The 24982-nt window shown below is 39.4% G+C and overlaps 1 protein-coding gene across 1 annotated transcript in view; it reads right to left on the reverse strand.

Annotated features, from left to right (window-relative positions):
- Nucleotides 1-362: 362 nt before the first annotated feature.
- tsnare1 (T-SNARE Domain Containing 1) overlaps nucleotides 363-24982 on the reverse strand; it is a 650834-nt gene continuing 626214 nt past the window's right edge. The window contains exon 12 of the mRNA XM_052023541.1: nucleotides 363-972. The gene's annotated coding sequence lies outside the window, so the exon portion shown is untranslated. The remainder of the gene's footprint in view (nucleotides 973-24982) is intronic.

Raw genomic sequence — 24982 nt, forward strand, 5'->3', positions numbered from 1 at the left:
AAGGTGGTCATTAATTTAGTGGGAACATGGCTAAACAAGCAGAAGATGGATTCAGAATGAGCCTGCAGAGGTTGTGATGGAAGACAAGAGAGAAACCAAGAGAAATGTGGGGTCTCAAGTCCAGGGCAGAAGAAACTCTAGAATATAAATCTGGTAAACAATAAGGGGGAAGTGATAGAGCAGCTTACTAGATAATTTCCATCTAAGTAACAAAGAAGTTCATGAGTCCCTCACACTTATTGTTGTAGTTGAGGGTTAGGAGACAGGGGAATAAAACTTAAGAAGGCAGTTCTGGTGAAGGAAAGAAGTCAAAAATTACATTTGCATTCCAGCACAATTCAGGAAGAGTGATCAGTTTTAGCAGAGAGAACCTGAGAGGTTTCGCTTGGCCAGTCCAGTATGGCAGTGACTATGTCCACCAGCTGACCACTTTAAACTTTCAAATGTGTGCTCCTTCAGATTAGTGGACAGAAATAAGGGCTTTATCAGTTGGATCATCCAGAGTGAAAGAGAGTCATGGTTAAACTGGGGGGTGGGACATCAAAAATGGAGCTCAAGGTGTGGCTCACAGAGAGATCAGGAGGAATGGAGGGTCAAAGGTTAGTCAACTGGTATTCTGAGAGGGCAGAAACAATTAAATTGGGGGAAAGCATTTTCCAGTGGAAGACACAAGAGGTGGGGCTGCTGGAGGGAAGGAGATCCAGGAGAGGAACATAAAGAAGTGATCAGATAGTGTCCTACCTGGGACTGTGACAATGCGAACACTGAGACGATGTGAAGTGAGTGGGGAAAGTTAAATGGACGATGGATATGACGGCAATAAATACAGAAGAGAAAGGGTGTGATGGATTGAGGTGGAGACTGAAATTGATAGAAGAGTCCATTTTGGATTGAGCTTGCAATGATTCACATCCTTTGGGTTGCTTTACTCCGCTTGTCTTGTTATCATGATGAGAAATAAATGTGGACCATCTGTAATTTGAACAAAAAACAAAACACTTTACCTTCAAATGTTCCAGAAGGGATGTACATATGATGAAATTGTCCAAAAATTCATACCTGCACGGACCATTTTACGAGCTTCCACCTCTGGCAAGAATCTCCCCCTGCCGGAAATGTTTATTGAAAAATTACACATGAGATCCCAGTGATTTTTTTTAACAATTATGTTTAATGGAGAGAAAACTGTGGATATTCTGCTCCCAGCAGCAACATTAACTCATAAAATCAGCCCCACAGAGACAAGTAGAAATATTTAAAGGCAACATAAAGAAACAGACAGTTACATAAAATACATGCCACTTCAATGAGAACCTGAATATGAACTGCAGGTTAACATTTCAGGAGAGGTTCCAACGTCAGCACGGTGGTCGAAATGTCTGAATGGTTATTTGAAATCAAAATAAGTTGTAGACTACTCTAGGGTCCAGTCGTAGGGAGATAAAGAATTTCAAAATTAGATTGTCCAATCATTATGGAGACACAAGAGCCTGAAGATGCTGGAATCTGGAGCAAAAAACAAACTGGTGGAGGAATGCAACGGATGCTGATGCATGGTCTCGATCCTAAACATCAACTATCCCTTTGCGTCCATGGATATTGCCTGACTCACTGAGTTCCCTCATAGTTTGTTTTTTGTCTAGTCATTATCACATTCCTGCAGTATACAGACAATGTTTATGTTTGCAAACAAAAATTGAAAAAACCGAGGTGCTGGAAATCTGAAATAAAAACAAAAAGTGGTGGAAACACTCATCTGGTCAGGCAGCATCTGTGGAAAGAGAAACAGGGTTAATGTTTCACACCAGAAGTCCTTCATCAGAACTTGTATTTGCACACACATGGAGGCCGAGCTCCAAGCCATCACATATTTGTTCACTGAAGCATACGGAAGGATGGGCTTTATGGTCAACATCCACAAGACCAAGGTCCTCTAGCAACACTGTTGCATCATGGCAAGACCCTGGAAAACATGGACCACTTCCCATATCATGGGAGCCACCTCTCAGTGGAGGTAGACAACTTCACCGTCACCTTTGTCGGATCTGGTTATTTTCGAATCTGCAGGTTCTTTCAGGAGTCCAAGAATGAGTTGAAAACAATTTGGTGCTTCGCGAAGTTTTATTGGAAAAATTTAAAACAAAGAAACAGTCACAGAGATAAGCAAGATAAACAAGAGAGCGATAGAGCAAGATAAGCAAGAGAGAGATGGAGGCAAGAGAATGATTAACAAAAACAACACCTTTTATCCCTGAGATCAGAGGTACTCCTTAGCTCACAATAGTTCAATCAGGACACCTATTCGATACCTATGGCAAAACCAACCAATGAGAAAACAGATATTCACTTGATGGACAAGCCAATAAGCTAGGAAGCGGCCATTCCTTGTGCAGCCACTTGAGGTGTATTAAATACTATACATGTTAAAAAACTACTTAAAACAGTTGAATCCAACACCTTCAATGCACCAGCAATGTCTTTGGTCAATCGAGGGAAAAGGTATTTGAAGACCAAGACCTCAGACCAGGCACAAAACCCATAGATCCCTGCCCACCTGTATGCTTCTGACACTGGTACTACCTCAAGACACTGGAACATTACTGCCAACATTACAATCAGTCTATAAGGTGTACAGTATCACTGCAAGAAGGTTCACAACAACTTGACAACTTTTGCCTCTTCTATGCTGTTGCACACTCAAGAGTACTTGACTTGGACTGAGGATACCTCCTGCTCCAGTCAGACCATTAGGAGAATTTGCTTGCTGACAGCCTTTGTTAGAGAAGGCTTCACACCAGGCTGCTTTGGAATGGCCGTGCCTGTCTGCAGCTTTGCCTGCCAATTAAATAGTGCTGCAAAGGTGTGGCTGGACTTCCTTCAGTGTTGACTTTCCAGGAAAACATTACTTCTCAGATCTGAAGCCTCTTTCTGAATGTGACAAATGATAGCTCTCTGAGTAATCCTTTCCACTTTTGTATAGCTTCCAGTTTTTTTTCCTTTTCAATTAACTCCAACTATGTCAGCTTTAACTTCCACATGCTTCAAGTCTATCTGCTTGGATATCAAATATGAGATTAGTTTTGTCTAAATGCGACTGAGTCATCATCAGTCTAATCCAATTCAGCAAAGCCATAGCAAACAATCTGAGGGTTTTATGAATACTGATGGTTCGAAGCAAAATTCCATCACTCCATTTGTGCTTAAAGTCATGAAATATTCAGGTCGTTTCCAAGAATAACAAGTAGAATCACATCTCCATCAGCCAACAACTGAAATTTTTAACTCAGGAAATGCCATCTAATTGTTATATATGAGATTACCTCAAAAAGAGAAATTATTTATATATGGAAAGAAGGACATGGTCTTCAGTGTACCACTCCAACATTGAAATTTTCACTGGTGTTTTGACTACATTTAATGATCTTTTGACATGTTTTGTGATGTAATTTGATGGTTAATCCAGAGAGTTATTTAACATGGATGGCTTTGAATTAACTTTGGTAGATAATTACCCAAAACTGGAAATTCATTATTCTTTTTATACTGCAGACAGAAGCAGATCTATAGCTTTTGAGCTTAACAAGCCTAAGGAGTCCACAAATTTACTGTTCTGGAGAGGAATGTGATTTCCCCCACATGTCACTGATAGTGGTGATAGAGCTACAGGCATTCTAGATAAAGCCCAAGCTCATCAGGAGCATCCGTATGGATCAACTCTGTATCTGTAAAATATTTGCAACTTGCAGCTATCATTTTAGTCTGTCCAATTTTCTGAAATCAGTTCATCCGGATGAGTCGGGCATTAAGTGTGGCTGGTGAAGTGAACATTCAAAGTACCTGTAGCTGACTCATTTGGTAGCACTCTTGCCTGTGAGCCAGAGGGTTCTGGACATAAAGCCCTGTGCAGAGCAGTGAATGCAGAAGTCTCATATGGAATTCTAATGCAGATCCTTGGGAGCTCTGCACTGTCAGTGATATTGTGGCGAGCAATCGATCAGTATTCTCATTGTGGTCCCTGTGAGCACCCAGCCAAGCTGACTCATGCCTGGATGCTGGATCACCCAGGAACACCCAGGATCATCCAGTGGACTTGTTGTCAGGCAAACCAGCAGTCTGAATGCAATAACGATCTCAGTTAATCAGACTCTGCTGCTGAAAACAGACGTGTTGTCATTTGGGTGAGATCGTGAACCAATGTCTTGCCTGCTCTCTCAGCTGGATGCAGAAATAAAATAAACCTATTTTGGGGAAAAAAGGAGTGGTGGGAGGGTTAACCCTGACATCCTTGGTAAAATCAATGCCTTGATCAATGTTTGCCACGGAGAAAGAGATTATCTAGTCATTATCATATTTTTTTCTTGTGGGGGAATTGCTCAAAACTGAATTCCTGAAAGCCAATGGATATTTTAAAACATTTTAAAAAGGACCACTGAAAGGCACTATATATATGCAACTGTACCTTTTTTTCTATAAGTGGTGACATGGGTGGCCAATGAGAGTGATGCTTTCTCTAACGAAGTTGAGTGCAAGCTCTTGAGGTGTTTTCCTCTGGTAGCAGCAAAGACCAGTGAGGAAAATTTCAACCCCAATCCGCCCTGTACCTCAGATACCTCACTAGTATCCAAGTTCCACCTGGTGTATTCTGGTGGACTTTAAATAAGTGCACTGCCCAAGCATCTGAATGAGATTGAAGGCTACAACTTTCTGCATATTTTGGACCTGCATTGATTGTGGATCATCAATTTGGAAGTATAGGGTGGAATTGAACCTTGCAAATGTCTAGTTAGGCCAATTCATGGGCAGCCTAAATGATGTCCTTTAAAGGGAATATCACAGGTCAGTCAGACAAAGGTCAGAAGATTTCTTCAATGTTATCCAGCCAGAATTTGCAGTCAACAATGAAGCAACTGCGCTGGCCACCAACCTTGAAGAATGCTCCCCATAAAGAGCAAGAAGTCACAATGCTGAGAACCTCCTCTTACTTGAAGGTGACTGAGCAACAGTAATAATAGTGAAGTTACCAGCATCAACCTTCACCACACCATTAAACTGAAAGTATCTTCAGTGGGGAAATCCTGAGGTCAGTTTTCTAATTTGCCTTCCCAGGCTGGTTGGTGTGCAGCCTTGCCCAATCCAAACAACTGAAGTCACATATACATAAAATTAGGATTTTTAGGGCCGGCTAGTTTATTAAACAGCAGTCATAGTTTAGTTTGTCATTGGAAGCTTAGTTAGAACTAATGTGACAAATCGTAAGATTTTCAGAACTTTAAACCCAGACTAATTCTTAAATACTTGAAATTTACAACAATCCTAATATATATAATTTATGTTTAATTTATGTTTTTCTTGTGAATGCTACTCATCTGATGCTATGTGCCTGTGATGCTGCTGCAAGTAAGTATTTCATTGCAGCTGTGCATACATGCGCATATAACAATAAACTCGACTTTGACTTTGATTTTATTTGATTGCGATGGAGAAGGTTGCATATAAGATACACTGTAGATACATGCTGGATCACTCAGAGGATCCTTTGGATTTCCACGTGAAACTGTGCATGCATGAGTATCCCATGGCTCCTGTTCACTTTCACTAATGTTGACCAATATGAAAGTTCCTCCATCATTACCACAAATGCAAGTTGTGGGCCATAATGTTTATGCAGACAGAAGGAGCAGGCTTCAGGCTGAAGAAAACACTTCAAACAACTACCAGACTGTGCTTACTCCTGTTATTTCACCTCCCACATCAGCATACCTGACAATTGGCCAGATTATCAATAAAACTAGATGGCAATGGTGAAGCACAGCTTTTCAACTGCAACTTGCATCCTATTTGGTCTCTACCCCTCTCTATTTCATGGTGCTTATTGCTTAAATAACACTGGCTGCAATTGCTCTACTATTTTGGGCTCACCAGATTAGTCATTCAGCATGTTTACATTGAGAGACACCATCAAACTCAGAATAGCCATCAACATCAGTCTTTTCATTTAAAGAGCATTAATAATGAATGTTTGGATCAGCTACAACACAGTCGGACTTAGAAATTTCCTACCCTACCTGGGTAGAAATAAAATGCTTGATTTAATCAGTTTCTGCTGACCTCCTGTGTTTTGCCTCTTGATGTTCTCATTATCAACTTCAGTAATATAACAGAGTCATTGATCAGAAGGAAGCCACACAGCCCAACGTATCAATGCCAGCTGTTTGAAAGAGTTTTCCATTTAGTTTTACTTGCCTTGTTCATGCAATAACATGAATACCGTCTTTAGCCAGGGTTAAACAGGAAAGCATGCTTTGAAATTCAGCACGGAGCTCCTACGGTACTTCTACCCGCAGAGCACTTTGGGACTTCCTGAAAGTGAAATGGTGGGTGCTCTATAAATGCAAGACTTTCTCTTTGCTTCACCTTCATGTGCACAAAGTGTTTGCTTGTGTTCAAGTCAATGCATTAAAGACTTTTCTAACAGGTATAATTAGGCATTATATTAGCTTTTTTATTTCTTTCTGTTAGCAGATCGTTTCCTGGAACAGTAGGTTTCTCCTCTGAAGAGAGATTAAACAGACTAGGTTTATAATCTCTAGAGTTTACAATAATGAGAGATGTCCTCATTGTAATGTATGATATTTTTATGCAGGTTGCGAGACTAAATGTGGATTTGATTATTCCCCTGGCTGGGGTTTAGAACCACGGGCCACAGTCTCAAAACAAGGTGTTGGTAATTTAGGACAGAGGTGAAAAGAAATGTCTTCACCCAGAGGGTAGTAAATCTTTGAAACTCATTACCCAAGAGGGCCCTGAAGTCTCAGTTACTGAATATATACAAGTCAGACATGAATAGATTTTTAGTCATTAACACAATCAAGGGATGTGTGGCTAGTGCAGTAAAATGGTTTTGAGGTAAAAGATTAACCATGATCTTATTGAATGGGAGACGAGGCATTAGGGGCTGAATGGCCTACTTATGCTTCTGCTTCTTGTAGAGTAATGGAGCCATACAGCAAAGAAACAGGCCCTTTGGTCCAACTTGTCCATGCCGACCAAGATTCCCAGCTAAGCAAGTCTCATTTGCCAGTATTTGGGCCATATCCCTCTAAACCTTTCCTATCCATGTACCTGTCCAAATACCTTATATTATTCAATAATATTGGTTACTAACTTGATAAGCAGATAGTAAAGTCAATAAAAGAAACAATGAAGGTGGTTGATATTGGGATCTTAATTTAATGTTTGTAGCACAAAAAATTCTTGAAGGTGACATATTTTAAACATCTCCATCAAATAACTTGCAAATAAAACTTGCAAATAAAAGCTTGAAATGTTGATATGCAATTATTATTTCCTTCAATTTCTGGCTTTTGGTATTAACCTTTCTGTTCTCAGTTTCCTGAAGGCTTTTAGGCAAATTTTAAACAGCCTATTGGAAAGTAAGTGGCATTAACACAAATTCAACTTACTTCAAATTCGTCAGTTGTCACACCATTCAGGAGTGGAGCTAAACTGGTGATTGAAAGAGTTGATGCAGGTTTAATGTAATGGAATGTCCTCCTTCAAGTCAATCTTTCTGTGCCAAATAAAAGCAAATACGCTTCTTTGGGGCAATTAACCTCTTCTACCATAGCAATTGCATAAACTATTTATTGTCAAAGACCTAAAAATTCAGTCTCATCATGCCATATCTATGTACACTACACCATACAATTTCTATGAAAACAATAATCATAAAGGAAAATCATGGGCTTGCTGCATTGATCTAAGTGTGGCATTTTTCTTCTAGGTGCCTCTCTATGCCTAATATGTTGATGACAGAGTATTCAGCCTGGTACAGTGGTGCTTAATAACATATAACACACCCCAGGGTGTGGCTTTTAGATGGTGGAGGCCAATGTAAACCCTCACGATCTTCTTGAGACCTTGCCTCTTTGTAAAAGAGGGCCCACCTGAGTAAGTCTGAGGACTTGGTCTGGACTGGGAACCTATTTCACCTAGGTCCTCTTTAAGTTAAATACTTTGTCATGTAGGGCTCTCCAACCACACCCAACCCTAACACAATCCCTATACTCTCCACAATCCAAACAGTGATCCAACCCTTTTCCTCCAGCTGACTACATTGTTGACCTCATTCCTGACAGCCAAATGCAACCCACAACATCCACTGCCGCCATCTGACCCTTGAACCACCGACCCTACCTACAGACACCCCAACATTCCCTCAGAACTCTCTGTGTCATAACACAATCCCAACATATTACACCTCCTTTCTGCCGATACAGAATAAACAGAGGAGCAGAAGATGTCAAAAATGTGAGGACTATCTTACTAAGTGTAATGCCTTGTTCTGCATGCATGGAGAAATTCTGCAGTTGTGGTACCTCAAGAATAAAACATTTTTTAGACTGTGGTGCATCATAGATATAACATGTGTTTTTTTCTGAAGTCAAGGAGTTTCTAAGCTTATTGGTATTTTTAAGCCATATTCACGACATTTTCAAACATCTATTTGTTGGAATTCTAATGTTCACAAGCTAATATTTAATTTTGTGACAAGATGGTGATTCTTCCTGACAAACATCTTTGTCTCCACTGTCTTTTTGTTGGCTACGTGGAACAATTCTTATTCCAGAGCTACTCTGGTACCATCCCACTGTTTCCCTGCTACATCGACAACTACATTGCGCTTTCTCCTGCAGAACCAGTCAATTTTGTCACTAATCCACAGATATTGCTTGACCCACTGAGTTCTTTCAGCACCTTGCTTTTTGCTTCTTCTCCACTATTCTGGCACTGGAAACAAGTTGTCAGCAGAAACTGAATACATCTCTGCCAGGGGAGGATCAAGCGCAGCATTAAGCTATTCAATTATACAGATGCTCATCTGCCACTTAAAGGATGGAAAAGACAAAGGACATAGTTGCATTGAGCAAGCCATGTAACAAATAAAAACAGTAAACATAATCTTTGTCTCAATCTTATTAGTTGAAAAGAACACTAAGTAGATTTTTTTAATGGGATTACTCTGCCATGTATAATCAAGAGCCATGTTTACTTTAATTCACCATCCCACTCCAACCCTGACCTATCTGTGCCCTCCTATATTGTTCCAACAAGGTCCAATATAAGCTGAAGAATAGCGCCTCATCTTCTGTCTGTGCACGTTACAGCTTGTGGACACAATATTGTATTCAGTGCTTTCAGAACACTCACTTTTTCTCTTTTGTATCAGAGCTGGCCAATTCTGCTGCAAGATTATCCATTTATAATAATAGTTCAGCCTGTTTTCCCCCTCCGCTGACACTATCTGATCTGCTGGGCATTTCCAGCTTTCTCCTTCTGGTCTCAGGCTTCAGGGACAGCACTGACCTGTGTTTCATAGCTTTAACATGTCCCTTTGCTTGTTTTCTCTCTCTCCCTAGCTACTTCCATTGATTCAGAAACAGTGGGATCACCTCGCTTACCAAAGATATTAGCTTTGCTTAGAAAAATCAAAAAAATACTGCAGATGCTGGAAGGGTTTTCATCCCATTCTCCATCTTCTCTCCATAACTCTTAACCACAATGACTCGGCCTCCACAACCCTCCGTGGCAATGAATTCACCACCCTCTGGCTGAAGAAATTCCTCCTCATCTCAATTCTAAAGGGACATCCCTTTATCCTGAGGCTGTGCCATCAAATCCTGGACACTCATACTAATGGAAACATCTTCTCCATGTCCACTCTATCCAGGCCTTTCAGTATGATGACGGGTCATGACTTAAAATGTTAAATCATTTTCTCTTTCCACAGATGCTGCCTGACCTCCAAAGTGTTTCCAGCACTTTTTCTTCTTATTTTAGGTTCCCAGCATCTGCAGTTTGTTTTGAAATTTTCAACTATATTTAACTTGTCATCTACCCCTAACATTCCTTGTGCACTTTTGTTTACCAAGTGACACATTTTTAACATCACTTGCCTTCTTAGCTATTCAGGCTGACCAGCACATACTGCATCTGGCAATATTTGTTCAGCAAAGAGTCAACAGGAAGGGAATTGGAGCTTCAGGTAATTTAATATTTAAAGAGACAACCCAACCATGCAAAGTGGAGAGAGATAATGCTTCATTTATCTATTGGTCGCAGCCCCAGGCAATTCAGTAGCAAAAAAAAGATCGCGTGCAAGAAGACTTGCTGACTCAGGCAAAGCTAGAATCAGGATTAAAGCAAGAATACTATTGGAAAGATGGTAGATCATATCCATTCGCTCTACAGCTGACCTTTAATTATCCTTTAAGACTTGCTATATGATATTTCTACAGGAGTCAGGACAAGGTTAATTTACATAGAGAATGTGCTCAAAAACTTGAACTAACGCTTCCAATGTAAAGTTTATAATCATTTATATCTTCCACTTTTGCATATTAAGATAAGGGATCTTTATTAGTCACATGTACAGTGAAACACGCAGTGAAATACATCTTTTTGCATAGAGTGTTCTGGGGGCAGCCCGCAAGTGTCTCCATGCTTCCGGTGCCAACATAGCATGCCCACAACTTCCTAACCCGTATGTCTTTGGAATGTGGGAGGAAACCAGAGGACCCAGAGGCATTAATTGATGCAAATTTCTGCTGAGAAACAAGTAACAAGCATATATTAAACAAAAAAGTAGAAATGTTAAGTTATTTTTATTCTCAGAACTGCAAAGTTTTCTCCAGAAAATATACTACTATGCATCTGGGACAGAAAGGATTTCCATAATGACTACTGATAATTGCTGCCACTGTTGATGAACATTTCAATTATTGCAGTAATATCTGGATAAGATTATTTTGCCTGTATCAACTTTAACCAAAACATAATGCATTTAAACAAAAGTTTACTTGGATCAGATGACGAAGTACTTGAGACATAAACATACATTCCAGCTTGGGACTTCGCTATCAGGATCAATAAGGTCTCTACTTTAGCAAGTGATCTTTACAGAGGTAGATAACCTAAGCCAGCCCCAGTAAGGAACATCTACAAATGGACTGAAGAGAGAGGGGAACAATCAGTAACTGACTACAGTCCAATCATCTGCTAGAAAATGTGCACATGGCCATCCTGATTTAAATGAACAAGACATTTTAGAAGATGGCTGCTATTATGGGTTGGCAACACAACGAAATATTACTTTCAGAGAAGGGAAGGCAAACACTGAAACAAAAATGTACGCTGGGTCTGTTTAACTGTGTCTTTTCTTCCTCTGTTGTGAGAGGATTTTCAACAGTGCTACTACTTGTTCTCAGACTGTAGCTATTCTATCAGCAGCAAGGCTTTAGAATATTACTGAAGTCTCTTTATCTTGATGTGAGCCCTTCTGTTATGCTGGGAATTAGACTTTCTGCCACCTTAATGTTTCACATAAATTGAAAAGATCTGGAAATGAGTGCTGAATGTTAATACATGAGAGCAAATGTGTAAACTGAATGGCAAATCTGCAATTAACAAAAAGAAACAAAGATTGGTTTAGTAACTGGTCTTAACTATCAGCAGATGAAGATTCCATTTTCACTACTTATTACAAGAAATAAAAGCAAACAAAAGCTGGGAATAAACTTATTCCTGCTATTCCATCGGGATGAGTCAATGAAACTGTTTAAACATGCATGAGATTTACACAAAGGATATTCTTTCCACTTTGAATATTTTATCTTGACATTGAGAAAACAAGATGTAGCAGATCGCCAAATTAAAACGAATAGGAGAGAAGACAATGAGTTAGAATTTCTTGAGTGGGCCTTCACTTTTCAGCACTTTTCAGCCTGAAGCATTTTGTCCCATAATTTGCAGCAAGTGCAAACTGAAAATGGGGCTTCTGGGATCTTGGTGAAAGACAGGGCCATCGGCCTATCTTTATATCCAATGAGACTTCAGGATACAGAAACAAAAATGAGGAAATAATAAATTCGAGTCAACCTAGGGACCAAAAAGCAAACAAAGAGAGGAAAATGAGAGAAGGAAAACTAAGCCAATTAAGATTACTGATTGAATAATTATTTCACTTAAGGTAAATTGCTATCCAACCATTGACTGTAGAAATTGACTGTAGAAACCTAACGCAAAAACGTTGCTGGATTAAAAGAAGTCTCTTCTACTCATGAGGTATTAGCAAATGCCATTTAAGTCAGAAGTTGCTCTTCCGCAATGAAGCCTATTTTATGAAGCTCACTTTTGTCGACGATTATCAAAGTCTCATTTATAACGTGGAGCAAAAAACAAAGTGCTGGAGGAACTCAGCAGGTCGACCTGAAACATCGACAATTCCTTTCCTCCCCTCCAGATGTATCTCGATCTGCAGAGTTTCTCCAGCAGTTTGTATTTTACTCCAGATTCCAGCATCAGTAATCTTCTGTGTGTCCATATTTATAACTTGCATGTTTTAAATCTGTTTCATTTAATTAGCTTACTTTTTAAAATTTTTTCTTTCAAGCAGAAGGAATATAACATGGTTCTGTAAACTAATGAGTGAGATCCGCTTCAATGTTGGGTGAGGAAGTGAACTGACTGTTCAGCAAAGGACTCTCATTATTGCAAAACTGGTTATCATTAATGCTTGGCACATTGCACCAGGGAAATGCACCCCGTCAGAATGTGCAACACTCAGGAAAGAAGAACAGGAAATTGGAAACAATCAATCAAAACAGTGTGACTTTTTAAAAAGCAATGAGTGCTCAGATTATCAGCAAAAATGAAAAATAATTTCTAAACTGAAGGTCCAAAGAAGCTGAATTAAAAGCAAGTACATTTAGTGTAAAATATTCTTTAACAGTATTAATTAACTAAAATGGCAAAAAGGAAAAATATTGATTTATTGTTGGGATTCTAAATGATCTGAAACTGATAAAATGCTCCAATCTACATTCAGGGATTATTTAAATTAACAAGCATCCAATTTCTGGAAGAGTGGAATTAACATTATTTTTTTCACAGTTTTCCAATTTGACACTGATATCCATCATCAATTTTGGCCCTGTTCATAAATAGGAGATTAGTAATCATCTGGATTGCACCACAGTTGAAGTAATAGCTTACGGACCACTTTCCCCTTTAATCATTAGTTAAGATTAATTTATTGGCCATTTGTAGCTTCAATCCCATGTGTGTGCCTTTGAGCATCTCTAGCAATAGTTAGGTTCAGGAACCCTTTCCAAATTTGATTTCCCTGTTGATATCATCAGAACTCTATTTCAGGAAACAAACTGACACAAAATACCCTGCAAAATTAATTATTAATCAGAAGCAAGAGTTTCTGTGTTTTCCCTCCACTTATAGTAGTGTAATCTGGTGCATTCAGCCAAATCAGCACCAATAATGGGGGCATTTTGAATGTATTATACCCAGAATCACTTATAACCATGTCTTCTGCTGATTTAAGGCTCAGTTTACCAGAATAGGCCAAGCCCACAAACTGGTAATCCTCTCAGGTCAACATTGCAAGATACCCTTTATTGGACTGCTTTGGATGGCACTTCAGATTTCATTCATTTTGTGGGGTACACTGGGTCTGTTAAAGTGTCCACATCAAAGTATAATTTTCTGGGCAAAAAATAGACATTGAGAGGCACAGATAGGTGAATGTGCACAGTCTTTTTTCCTAGGGTTGGGGAATCAAGAACTAGAGGGCATAGGTTTAAGGTGACAGGGGAGAGATTTAATAGGAACCTAAAGGGGCAACTTTTTCACCCAGAGGGTGTTCAGTATATGGAATGAGCTGCCAGAGGAAGTAGTTGAGGCAGGTACACTAACATTTAAAAGGTACTTGGGCAGGTACATGGATAGGAAAGGTTTAGAGGGATATTGGCCAAACACAGACAAATGGGACTAGCTTAGATGGGAATCTTGGTCAACATGGACCATTTGGGTCAAAGGGCCTGTTTCCATGCTGTATAGCTCTACTAAATATCTGCCCAGAGAACACCAGTGGAGTTACTTAATGGTGCTCTATATTTTTAATGTATCCATTCACCAAACAGGTTATTCATAGCTTGGGGCACCAGAGAACCTTATTAAAAGTTCTCATTTTGAGGAGTAATCATGTGGTATTGTTAAAATAAAACTAATAAAAAATTACTTCACTTAGTCCCATTTCTGAATAGCCAAGAGTTTGCTGTAACTGGTTAATATCCTTCCTAAATTTAATTTCTTCTCAAATGCTTAAATGGGCTTGCAGCTGGTCATTTGCTGTATGTGCTAAATGCACAACATGGTGATGCATGTACATTGAACTCTGCTTCTGAAATTTAGTCACATTGACTCGTAAATTTGAATTCAAGAATGCAGTTCAATGTGCATATATGTCACCATTGTACATTTAGCATTTGCAATGGAGCATAAGTTTCTACCCTTGTGTGCGTCACAGTAAAAAGAATAATGATGTAGTTAGTACACTGTGGAAGCTACTGACTCAATGAGTTCAGAATCCTGCATCTTACATTCCAGGCTCAGGGACTACTATTGAGACTGTGGATACAAGTAATGCATCTCAGTCTCATTCTGCTAATAGGTAAAACTCACTCATTCCATAAGGTCACTGGCCTTATAGAGGTGTATAAAATCATGAGGGGCAGAGAGAAGGTGAATGCACACAGTCTTTTTCCCAGGGAAAGGGAATCAAAAACTAGAGGACATAGATTTAAGGTGAGAGGGGAAGATTTATAAAGGATCTGAGGGGCAACTTCTTCACACACAGGTGCGTATATGGAATGAACTGCCAGAGGAAGTGATTGAGGCAGATACAATCATAACATTTAAAAGGCAATTAGACAAGTACATGGACAGGAAAGGTTTAGAGGAATATGAGCCAAATGCGGGCAAAGGGGATCAGGTTAGATGGGCATCTTGGTCAGCATGGATGAATTGGGCTGAAGGGCCTGTTTCCTTGCTGTATTACTCCATAACACTATACAAAACATCACATTGCTGTGCTGTGTCATTCTTACCAGAAATGCAAAATATGGTTTCAAAGCATTCATTTCAGCAATTGTAACACAGACTTTGAAAAAGGTGCAGTGGTGGACAGAATGAAGAATAATTGAAATCAGATCATTGACAATTAAGAACCTGAGTTACAAAGTTAACTATTGACTTAACCTTTTCATCCTGCCTGTTCTTTGGACTCGCTAGCATGAAATTCAATAAATGTATTCAATGTAAGAAGAAAATGGAACATGTCGGAATTCCACATTTCCGAGTGGACTCGTTCTAACCTATTAGAATCAAGCCAATACTTCTTCAAGGTACAGAAGAGTGCTGCTGGGCAAATTGATCATAATCAGCCCAATGTTATGCTAAATGAAAACTGTACAATAATTAAGTTAGAGTTTCTGAGAAAAACATACACAACAAGAAATCGCAATCATGCAGAAAGATATCAACATTGGGTCTCCCTGTGGCAACAATTTTCCTCTCAGTTTTATAAAGGTCATGTACAGCTCCAGATAGATACAGAGTACAACTGTCCTGTTGTTTTATTCCATCACAGAAGTTGATTAGAACATTTATTGACCATTACAAATTGTGCCTTGGCTGAAAAAGAAAAGTGTTGCAAATATTCAGCAGGTCGGGCAGCATCTGTGAAGACATGAACAGAGTTAACTTCTCAGGTTGATAGCTTTTATCATAAATTGAATGCCAGGCCATTAAGCATCACCCTTATTGCAACCAGATAAACTCCACAGATGCTCTTCCCTAAAGCACATCACTGAACCTAGACAAGTTTCCATATAATTCCATGAATACTGTCACTGACAGATTTTTTTTAATTCTAAATTTAGTTAATTAAATTCCCCAAATCATTTCATGGAATTGGAACTAATGTAGATGGATCATCAATCCAGCCCTCTAGTTTAGTAATCTAGCAGTATAAGCACTAGGCTACAAGAACCAACCATTATGGATGGCAGCATACTTTAATCCCAAATATAAAAGGTTAATATTTTCATATCACTTTGAACTTCCAAAGCCTCACCTTAAAAGTTGCTATGCTTTACTGAATGAAATTTCTTATTTTGAGTAAATAATGATCCTGCATTTACACCACATCATATTCTCCCAGGTGCTTTTCTATGATGTCTTTTGTTGAGTTGGACAAAGGGCCTGTTTCCATGTTGTATAACTCTACGACTATATGACTCGATGTAGTCACCATCCACCATTGTAATGTGGGTGTGAAATAATCTTCCACTCAGTGGAATAATAAATGACCAGTTAAACTCTTTTATTGGTATTGCTTGAGAGATAAATGCTGGCCATAGTACTTTCCCCACATCTTGCTCAGATAGTGGCCAGGAGATCTTATGCATTTGTCTGAATGATTGGAAAAAACCTCAGCGACAGAAGAGAGTACTCATGCAACCCTCTCTCAATTCTGCACTGCAGTGTTAATGCACATCTGAAGAGGGGCTGAAAATATGAGCACTTGACTTGAAGGCTATGGGCAAGTTACTAATTACAACAGGCAAATAGTACTGAGATCTATTTCATAGGCACTCTCTTGGGTTCTATTCTGCTTTTATTGGGTCTGAGGTGACTGATGAGACCAATGTGGAATCCACAGAGTTAACTAGAGATGGAGAAGGTGTTTAATTTAGGTGGTGGTGCACTCCTTCCCATGTTTAAACTGGGCTTCCATGTCCTCCTGATGTATGAACTTGAGGTTCTTTCTGAATGATCTTCCTAAATGTTCTTTCTCCAGTTTCAGCACTCATGATCCATGGATTTCCAGGAGTCAGGGGGCTGTTGGATTCCTTCAAGAAGGTTTTCAGAACATCCTTGAAACATTTCCTCTGTCCACCTGGTAATTTTTTCCCATGACGGAGCTTGGAATCATCTTTGGGAATCTAATATCCGGCATGTGTGCAATGTGGCCTGTCAACAGAGCCAATTGAATGTAACTGGGGCCTCAATGCCAGGAAATTACTTAGGACAGGGCACTGATGTTGTTTCACATCCTTCCAGCGGATTGGAGGACTGTACGGAGACAGCATTGGTGGCTTCTTTCCATTGCCTGTTACAGATAGTCAAAGCCTCAGAAGCAGACAAGTGAGTAGGAATCACTGTTGCCTAGTAGACCTTGAGTTTTGGGCTCGGTCTGAGTTTAGATCTCCAGACGTCCTTTCCCCCAGATGACCAAAGAACATACTGGCTCACTGAAGCTGATAACGAAATTCACTATCGATAGCGGCTTTCACTGACTGGTGGCTCTGAAGACTTTGGGAGTGGTCAATGTTTTGTAAGGTCTTACCATGTCAGAGGGTGGTGTTGTAAATTGAGGCCAGGTAGGCGGAGGACTTTTGTGGATATAGAATGTCGGGCCCATTTTCTTGTATGGTTTATTGAATGAGTCAGTAAATGCTCAGCGCTTGGCCTCCATACATCTGCAAACTCAAGCCTCATCTGCATCCCACAGCTCTGAAACTGAGATTGGCTGGTCTTTGTTCTGGAGTGGAGGTGAAGTAGGTTGAACGTCTACCTATTTCTCCTCAAAGTTGGTTCCAGCTTAAGGGAGGTGAGGTATGACATTGCAGCGAGAAAGATTGAAAAAAGTGTTGAGCATTAACACATCCTTCTTGATACAGAGCTGCACTAAGATTGGCTCGGTGGATCATGGGTGGATGTTTATTGACAGAATCAAAGGCTTTAGAGAGGTTGAGAAGGGCCGCATATATTGGTGACAGAAAGTTTTGTAGCTTGGACTTAAAATGTAGAACAGAATTAAAGACAAGCTTATTAACTTTACAGAGTTGATGACCAATTGGAATAGGATTCAAATCCAATTTCCAGAGAGTGAGACACGACAGACACAGAACATGCAGTAAGTGGTGAGACATCTGTGTTCACTGGGTGAATTTACCTTGTGTAGATTCTCCAATGGAAACCCAAGTTTAAAACTGACTGCATCTCTTACAGAAAAGCACTAAAAAGTGACAGGGCCTTGCTTAATGTGACTAATTTACAGCATAAGTCAGGATGAACCTCACCCCGAAACAGTTGAAAAAAGTCTTTCAATGTTAAACTGGCTGTCAAAGCTATCACAATCTCTGAATGTTTCAGAAACATTCAAAAACTACAAAAAATCAATTCAGACCATTTAAAAAATTAACAGTTATTTTAAACATTCAAAGACCTAAAACACTTCAATAAACTCTGGCAAATAAAATAAATTTAAATTTACTTAGACTCACCTTAGTCTCTTTCAGCCTTTCCTCTGCATTTAAATGAATGCAGAAGCAGTTTTTGCACCTGCCCAGCCTGATATAATTTGGCAATGTGGATATTCCATCATAAATGGAGCAGAGTGGCCAAACTTTAATGGGGAAAAAAACTGCAAACAGACAGTTGCAACTTTATGTGGAAAGCTCAAAGTTGTACACAGGGAATAGTAGACATTTCCCACCAAAATCCAAGCCACAGAATCCTTGATCACATGGTGAAATATTACTGTCAAGATCAGTCAGAGTGTGTGTGAGGGGAAGGGTGGAGGTACAGGGGCAGATTCCATCCCTCCTCCCCCACAACCCTCAACATCCAATAAGCATAATTAGGACATGCAGTACAATTGTATGTACATTTGTGTTCAACATTCACGTGTATGATGTGCTCCCCCAAAAAAACAGTTAAACACAAATTCCTGAATGCATATTGATATTTAGTTTGTGGCATTATATTCATTCGGAAACAAAAATAAACAAAGTGCGCACACCTTGACTGATTGAGTAAATAGCTAAATTTATGAAAAACTTCCTCACTGCATCTGTTTTAATACTATTTGGGCCTAATCCAAACAGAAATATTAAACTTTCCTAACTCTTCCCTCTCTCTTCTGTCTGGTACTCCACAGTGATGGAGTTGTTATACTTCACTTAATCCAATTACAGTCATGCTTACAGATGTAAGTTCATGTACTGCTACTCTACTTTCATGTAAGAGGGTAGATAGTCTCTTCCTAGGAAGGAAATGTCAAATACTAGAGGGCATAGGTTTAAGGTAAGAGAGGGAAAGTTTAAAGGATATTTACATGGAAAGTATTTTTTACGCAGATAATGATAGGTATTTGGAACGTGCTGCCAGGGGAGGCGGTGGAAGCAGACACAATGTCATTATTTAAGAGGCATTTAGACAGGCACGTGAGCAGGCAGGGAATTGAGGGACATAGACCATGTACAGGCAGATGTGCAGTTTAAATTGGCACCATGGGCAGCATAGACATTGTGGGGCTGAAGGGCCTGTTTCTGTGCCATTTTGTTCCATGTTCTAAGTTCATGAAATATCATTTTTTTCTGATGACATTTGCTAGTTACTGATAAAGATCATGAAAAATATGAGATTGCACATTGCACCACTCGAGTCCCACATAGCACAAAGGTATGATAAATTCTTCCAAGTTGGACAGTTGGCTTCAGCACAGTAATTTCACTAAGGTTGCAGTGACAGAAGTGTGACTTTTTCTTTCCACCTACACTATAGGGGATTTTTCATTAGGATTTCAGTGAAGCTGAATGATGGTAGTGTGAAGTTGTCATCCACTTCAACTGTGAAAAATGCACAGTGTGACGAGCACAGACTATGTCCTTCCAAAAACTTAGAGAGACCATTTATTTCAGTGTCATAACAAATGGAATTAAATGCAGAAAGGAAACCAGAAAATGTCTTTATTAAATCAAACGTTAGTGTCACTGGCAATGCCAGCATCGATTGGTCATCCCCAATTGTCCTTGAACCGACGGGTTTAGTGGGCCAAAGGTAGATGCTAGTGTCATTGGAGGTCAATCTTCTCAGTCCCAGGACATCACTCCAGGAGTTCCCCAGGGCAGTGTCCTAGGCCCAACCATCTTAGTGTTTCATCAACGATCTTCCCTCCATCACAAGGGCAGAAATGGGGATGTTGGCTGATGGTTGCACAATGTTCAATTCCATTCACATCTCCTCAGCAAATGAGGCAGTATATGCGGGACACGTTCAGCAAGAACTCGACAGCATTCTTACATGAGCAGGTAACTGGCAAGCAAATACAAAGCAATGAAAGGCACCCATCTGAGAGATTCTAACCAGCTACCCTTAACATTCAATTAGCATTACAGATGCTGAATCCCTAACCAGCCATGTCCTGGGGGCGGGTTACCATTGATCAGAAGTTTAACTCGAACAGCAACATGAATAATGTGACTACAAGAGCAGGTCAGAGGCTGGGTATCCTGTAATTTTTCTGACTCCCTAAAACAATCTACGAGGTGCAAGTCAGAAGCTTGATCAAAAACACAGGTTGCTTGAAGGAACAACACTCAAAAAGCTTGAAAGCATTGGGACAAAACACAATCCTAAGCATTCCTTCCCTCCACTAACAACACACCAAAGCTACAACGTGTACCATCAGAATAATGTGCTACAGTTACTTGCCATTGCTGCTTTGGTAGCATTTTCCAAACCCATGACTCCTACCACTTAGAAGGACAAAAAAAAAGCAGACGCATGGGAATATTATCATCTGTAAGTTTCTTTTGAAAAATCCAAAGCTGGAAAAATGTAACTGTTACCAAGTCTAAATTCCCCACCCAATAGCCCTGCTCGTTATTTGTTCATGGGAAGCAAACATTGCTGGCAAGGCTGAACAAAGATGGCCGATTTCCTGGCAGCCATCAGTGACCCATGTCCAACAATCTGAAAGTTTCACGTTCACCCTACCTGGTCTTTACTGATGCAAGGTTTTTATTCCACCACCAATCCAGTAACTTATTGCAATCCTTCCAGACCCAATGTTTTGTGAGAGTTCCTTCACTAGATGGACTCCAGTGGCTTAAGACAGTGTGCCTTCACCACCTTCTCAAGTGCAGTTAGGGAATGGGCAATAAATGCTCAACTTGCCTTCATCCCATAAATCAAGAGAACTACTTGAGGGAGAAGCTGTAAATCAAACGCATTGCTTGAGGCTTGGAATCACAAGATCCTAAATTGAATAAAGATAATACTTTTCCTTCTCTAAAAGATATCAGCAAACCAGATGGGATGTTATGGCGATCCGGTAATTTTATCATCACCATTATATATATCGACATTTTCCACTGCCTTCCCCTCACACTCCCTTGTATTTGCTGTGCCTCAGGCATTTGAACTGTTTACTGCAGTGAGTATTCAGTGCTGTCATTTCCCATCAATTGGATCATTTCGAGCCCAGCTTCCACAATTCAAAATGATGAGTTGGAATCATAGACTCATGGAGTTATAAAGCATGGAAACAGACCCTTCGGCCCAACTTGTTGTTAAAAAGTATTAAAATGTTTTGAAGTCTGTAATATTTTAAGTGAAGTTTGGTTATCTGTAGTATCACAAATGCTTCAAACCAAAATGCCGGCAGATGTAGTATACACAAGAACATTGTGCACCTTTGATGCAATGCCACAAGAATCAACGACAGTGGATTACAATACGCACAGGCTATTTAATAATTGTGGTAACTCATTTTAACAGCATCTGCAATCAGAGCCAAACCGGATTTCAGTTTCCCAGGAAATATACTGTTAACTGGCTACTGTTGATAAATACCCTTGTTGTCTGCATCCTATCCCAATGCAAACATTACAGTTTGACAGTGTGGCCCAGAGAAATTATCTGAATATCACTGACAAGCAAGAGACACAAATATAGTGGACTTAATGGTCAGCAATTTCTGTGGTTCTTTTGAAATATTTTTTTCATGCTTTTAACAAAAGTGAGATTGGTGAAGAATACTCGAAATTTAATATTATAAACGTTTCTATTTAAAATTCTTTTGCAAGGTGTAAGAATCAGATTCCTCCTGACAAAACCATTATCATCTGCAAAATACTATGGTCAACAGTTACCAGGATTGTAAATCCAAGATTATATTATGATGCAACAATATTGATTGATCATCAAAACTATAGAATAAATCCACAATTTTCTTGCATCCAAAAAAAGCAGAAGCACCTGAATTTGAGCTGCCTTTGTCAGCTGACTCTCTGCTGGTAAAGTTTCCACAGGCTGAGACTATCCAGGTAACAACAGCTGTTTAAAGGAGAATGAAACCAAAAATGTACAAAAAAATAATCCTTTAGCCTATTATCCAAACAGCCCCAGTAAGCATTGGCTAGTTTCCAAGTTACTTAGACTCCAAGTTGTCCTTCAGTCCGATCTTTGTGCTAATAGGGAAAGGATTTGTGGAGGGATCAGGAAGGGGAAGGGGAGAGGGAGGAGCAAGTTACTTGTTCACCTACATTTTGTGGTGGGTTCTGAGTCTCACTGACACAGCAGGGAAATTATATTTAAATAAAATCCTTTGTCTTTCTTATGAGTAAAGCAGGGTGTATAAAATTTTAGTTGTTTTTATTTCTCTCTTGAAGTCAAGGGCTATTGGTTCAGCTGGTACCTGCAATGCTTCATCATATTACCTATTCTTAATATATGTGTTTGTCAAGTTATTCAGCTTCATCCAAGTAGGAATCTTTCTTTGAATTTAATACTAACCAGAAGACAATGAGATATGGGAGCTTTTCCTTTTCCTAGTAGTCATTTTCTTGGCCTTATGACATAACTCCAGCTGCACCACTCTGACAATAAACTTGACTGGGATAAATTAACTCAACGGAGACACAGCCATTCATCTTTGATTACGTAATAGGTGCACAATATGGTGGCAGCTACGCTTTGCACTGTCTCTCCAAAATGTGGACCCATCAAAGATAAACCTAACCACACAATATGCCGCCATTATTACAATGCTCATTTTGCACATGGGACCAAGAACAATTTTCTGTCCCAAAGATCAAACCTGACAGGCTTCTGGTTGGTGTTGACAAATTGTAAAAGGCTGTAGGCCAGGTTTGGGGGTGGGGAGGGGTTTGGTGGAGAGAGGGGCAGTGCCTTGCACTGAACCTGTTATCCACTTTTTTTCTTTCTTAAACACCTCAAGTACTGTGTAGCAGCTATTTTCCTTTGCTTAACATCCTTAGCACAAAAATGTCTCAAAGTGCTTCACAGATACACAATTAAAAGGCAAAAGGGATTAATTAAAATCAAACTGGTTGAAGGGGCTCCAGTATGTGCTGAGTGACCAATTTTTCTCAGCTGCATCCCTTCTAGTTGAGGGGCATCCATCCATCAAGAAAGCTAGTTAAGTTATTGTTGATATCTTTAATCAATAAAAATATCAGTTTCAATCTTAATAATTTTAATTGGTCCAGCAGCTATAATCTTTTAGCTTTGTGAATTCCAGATTTGTATTACCTTTTGTGTTAAATGTATTTCTTTATTTCATTTAAAACTGACCAGGCAATAATACCAGTAACATGTTCTTTTGTTCTGGATTCTCCCAACAGAGAAATTAATTTCAGCGGTAACATTTTTTAATTTAAGAGACAGCATGGTGACAAAGCTCACCTCTCATAAATTAAAGAAAATTGAATCCCCTTTTCATTTAAAATACCTCAATTAAATCACCGTCAGACTTCTGTAACCTTTGGATTACAATTTACGTTCATGCAATCTAATCTCAGGATTTAACACTTTAAGCCGTGATATCATTTTGGTGGAGATACATATATTCCTCAAAGCTAATATTTTGTGTGTGAGGTGCAGTGTCCACTCTTCGATGCAGTGCTCGAAATGGAGTCCAACAAAAACTCAATATACTCAAAACATAACTACCTCTGCTTTATTATCTTGAGATGAAACTCACCAAGTCTTTTTGATTACTCTTAGCATTAGTATACTTCTTTGTAGTGATTTCTTTACATGGAGATTCAAAACCTTTTGCTCCTTTCCAGTTACTAATCCTTCTTCATTCAGAAAGTATTCTGACTTGTTGTTCACAGATTCACCTTACACAAATCTCCAGACTGAACCCTACCTGGTAGAGTTTTGCCCACTCTCTTCATCAGTCCTAGATCCCCTTACAGAGCCCTCCTCCCATCCAGGAGGCCTGCTGTGCATCCTTACTTTCCAGCCATTCAGCTGAGAGAAACAGAGATAGAATATTTTTTTCTTCTGGGCTGCCATTTAATTTCTTCAGAAAATAAAGCTCTGATCTATTAAAACCACATGTCAAGTGATATCAGCTAAATACATCCATGCATATGTTCGAAGTCTGCATTCAAAGTCAGCTTAAACTGCCTCTCATGTTTGCTTACTCCTTTTATTTTCAAATAGGCTAGCAAAGGGATTCTTTTTATCATAGCGGCAGGACATCACATCAAAGCAGTGAGGCTTTCACTCCATCCACAGCGCTGCTACTTCTGACACTCGTTTCTTGGCAGACTTCTTCTGAACCATCAGCAATTTTTTTATCCCAACAATCGCCTGCTGTGAGCCCAGCTTCCTCTGAAGAATTTGTAATCTTTATCTTAAATAGGCTACAAAATGATTGCATGATTTGAAAAAAATCTAATATCTGCATTTTTCCCTTTAAGGTGATGGTTAATTATGCAGCATTTTATTCTTAACATGTCCATTTCCAGTCTTAGCTTAACATATTTTATGCCATGTACTGATGCTCACTGATTTCTTTTGCAGTCCTTTGTTGTACAATGTGGTGATTCCATTGTCCCTTGATCCCAATGTTGAGCCACACGTGAAGGTTGAACAGATCACAGTGTCCTTTTGCCCATTTGAAAACCAGTTGTCTAGTTTAGGTCAGTTCCCCATTGAGAGAACAGAATCAGAACGAAGATTTAAAGTTTATACAAATCTGAGCTTCAAAATCTATTTGCTTTCTCTTTGTCCTGAACAAGCATACTTCATTTAACATAAATGCAGAAAGAAGTTACTAATGCTAGAAATCTGAAACAAACACAGGAAAAATTGCAAATACTCAGCAGGCCAGCCAATGACTGTGCAGAGAGAAACAGAGCTTCAGGTCAATGAACTTCCATCAGAATTGAATCTCGTCAGCTTCAAGTTTCTGGGTGTCAATGTCTCTCGGAGGACCTATCCTGGACCAAGCACATAGATG

Source organism: Pristis pectinata, chromosome 9, assembly GCF_009764475.1.
Source record: "Pristis pectinata isolate sPriPec2 chromosome 9, sPriPec2.1.pri, whole genome shotgun sequence".
Classification (NCBI taxonomy): domain Eukaryota; kingdom Metazoa; phylum Chordata; class Chondrichthyes; order Rhinopristiformes; family Pristidae; genus Pristis; species Pristis pectinata.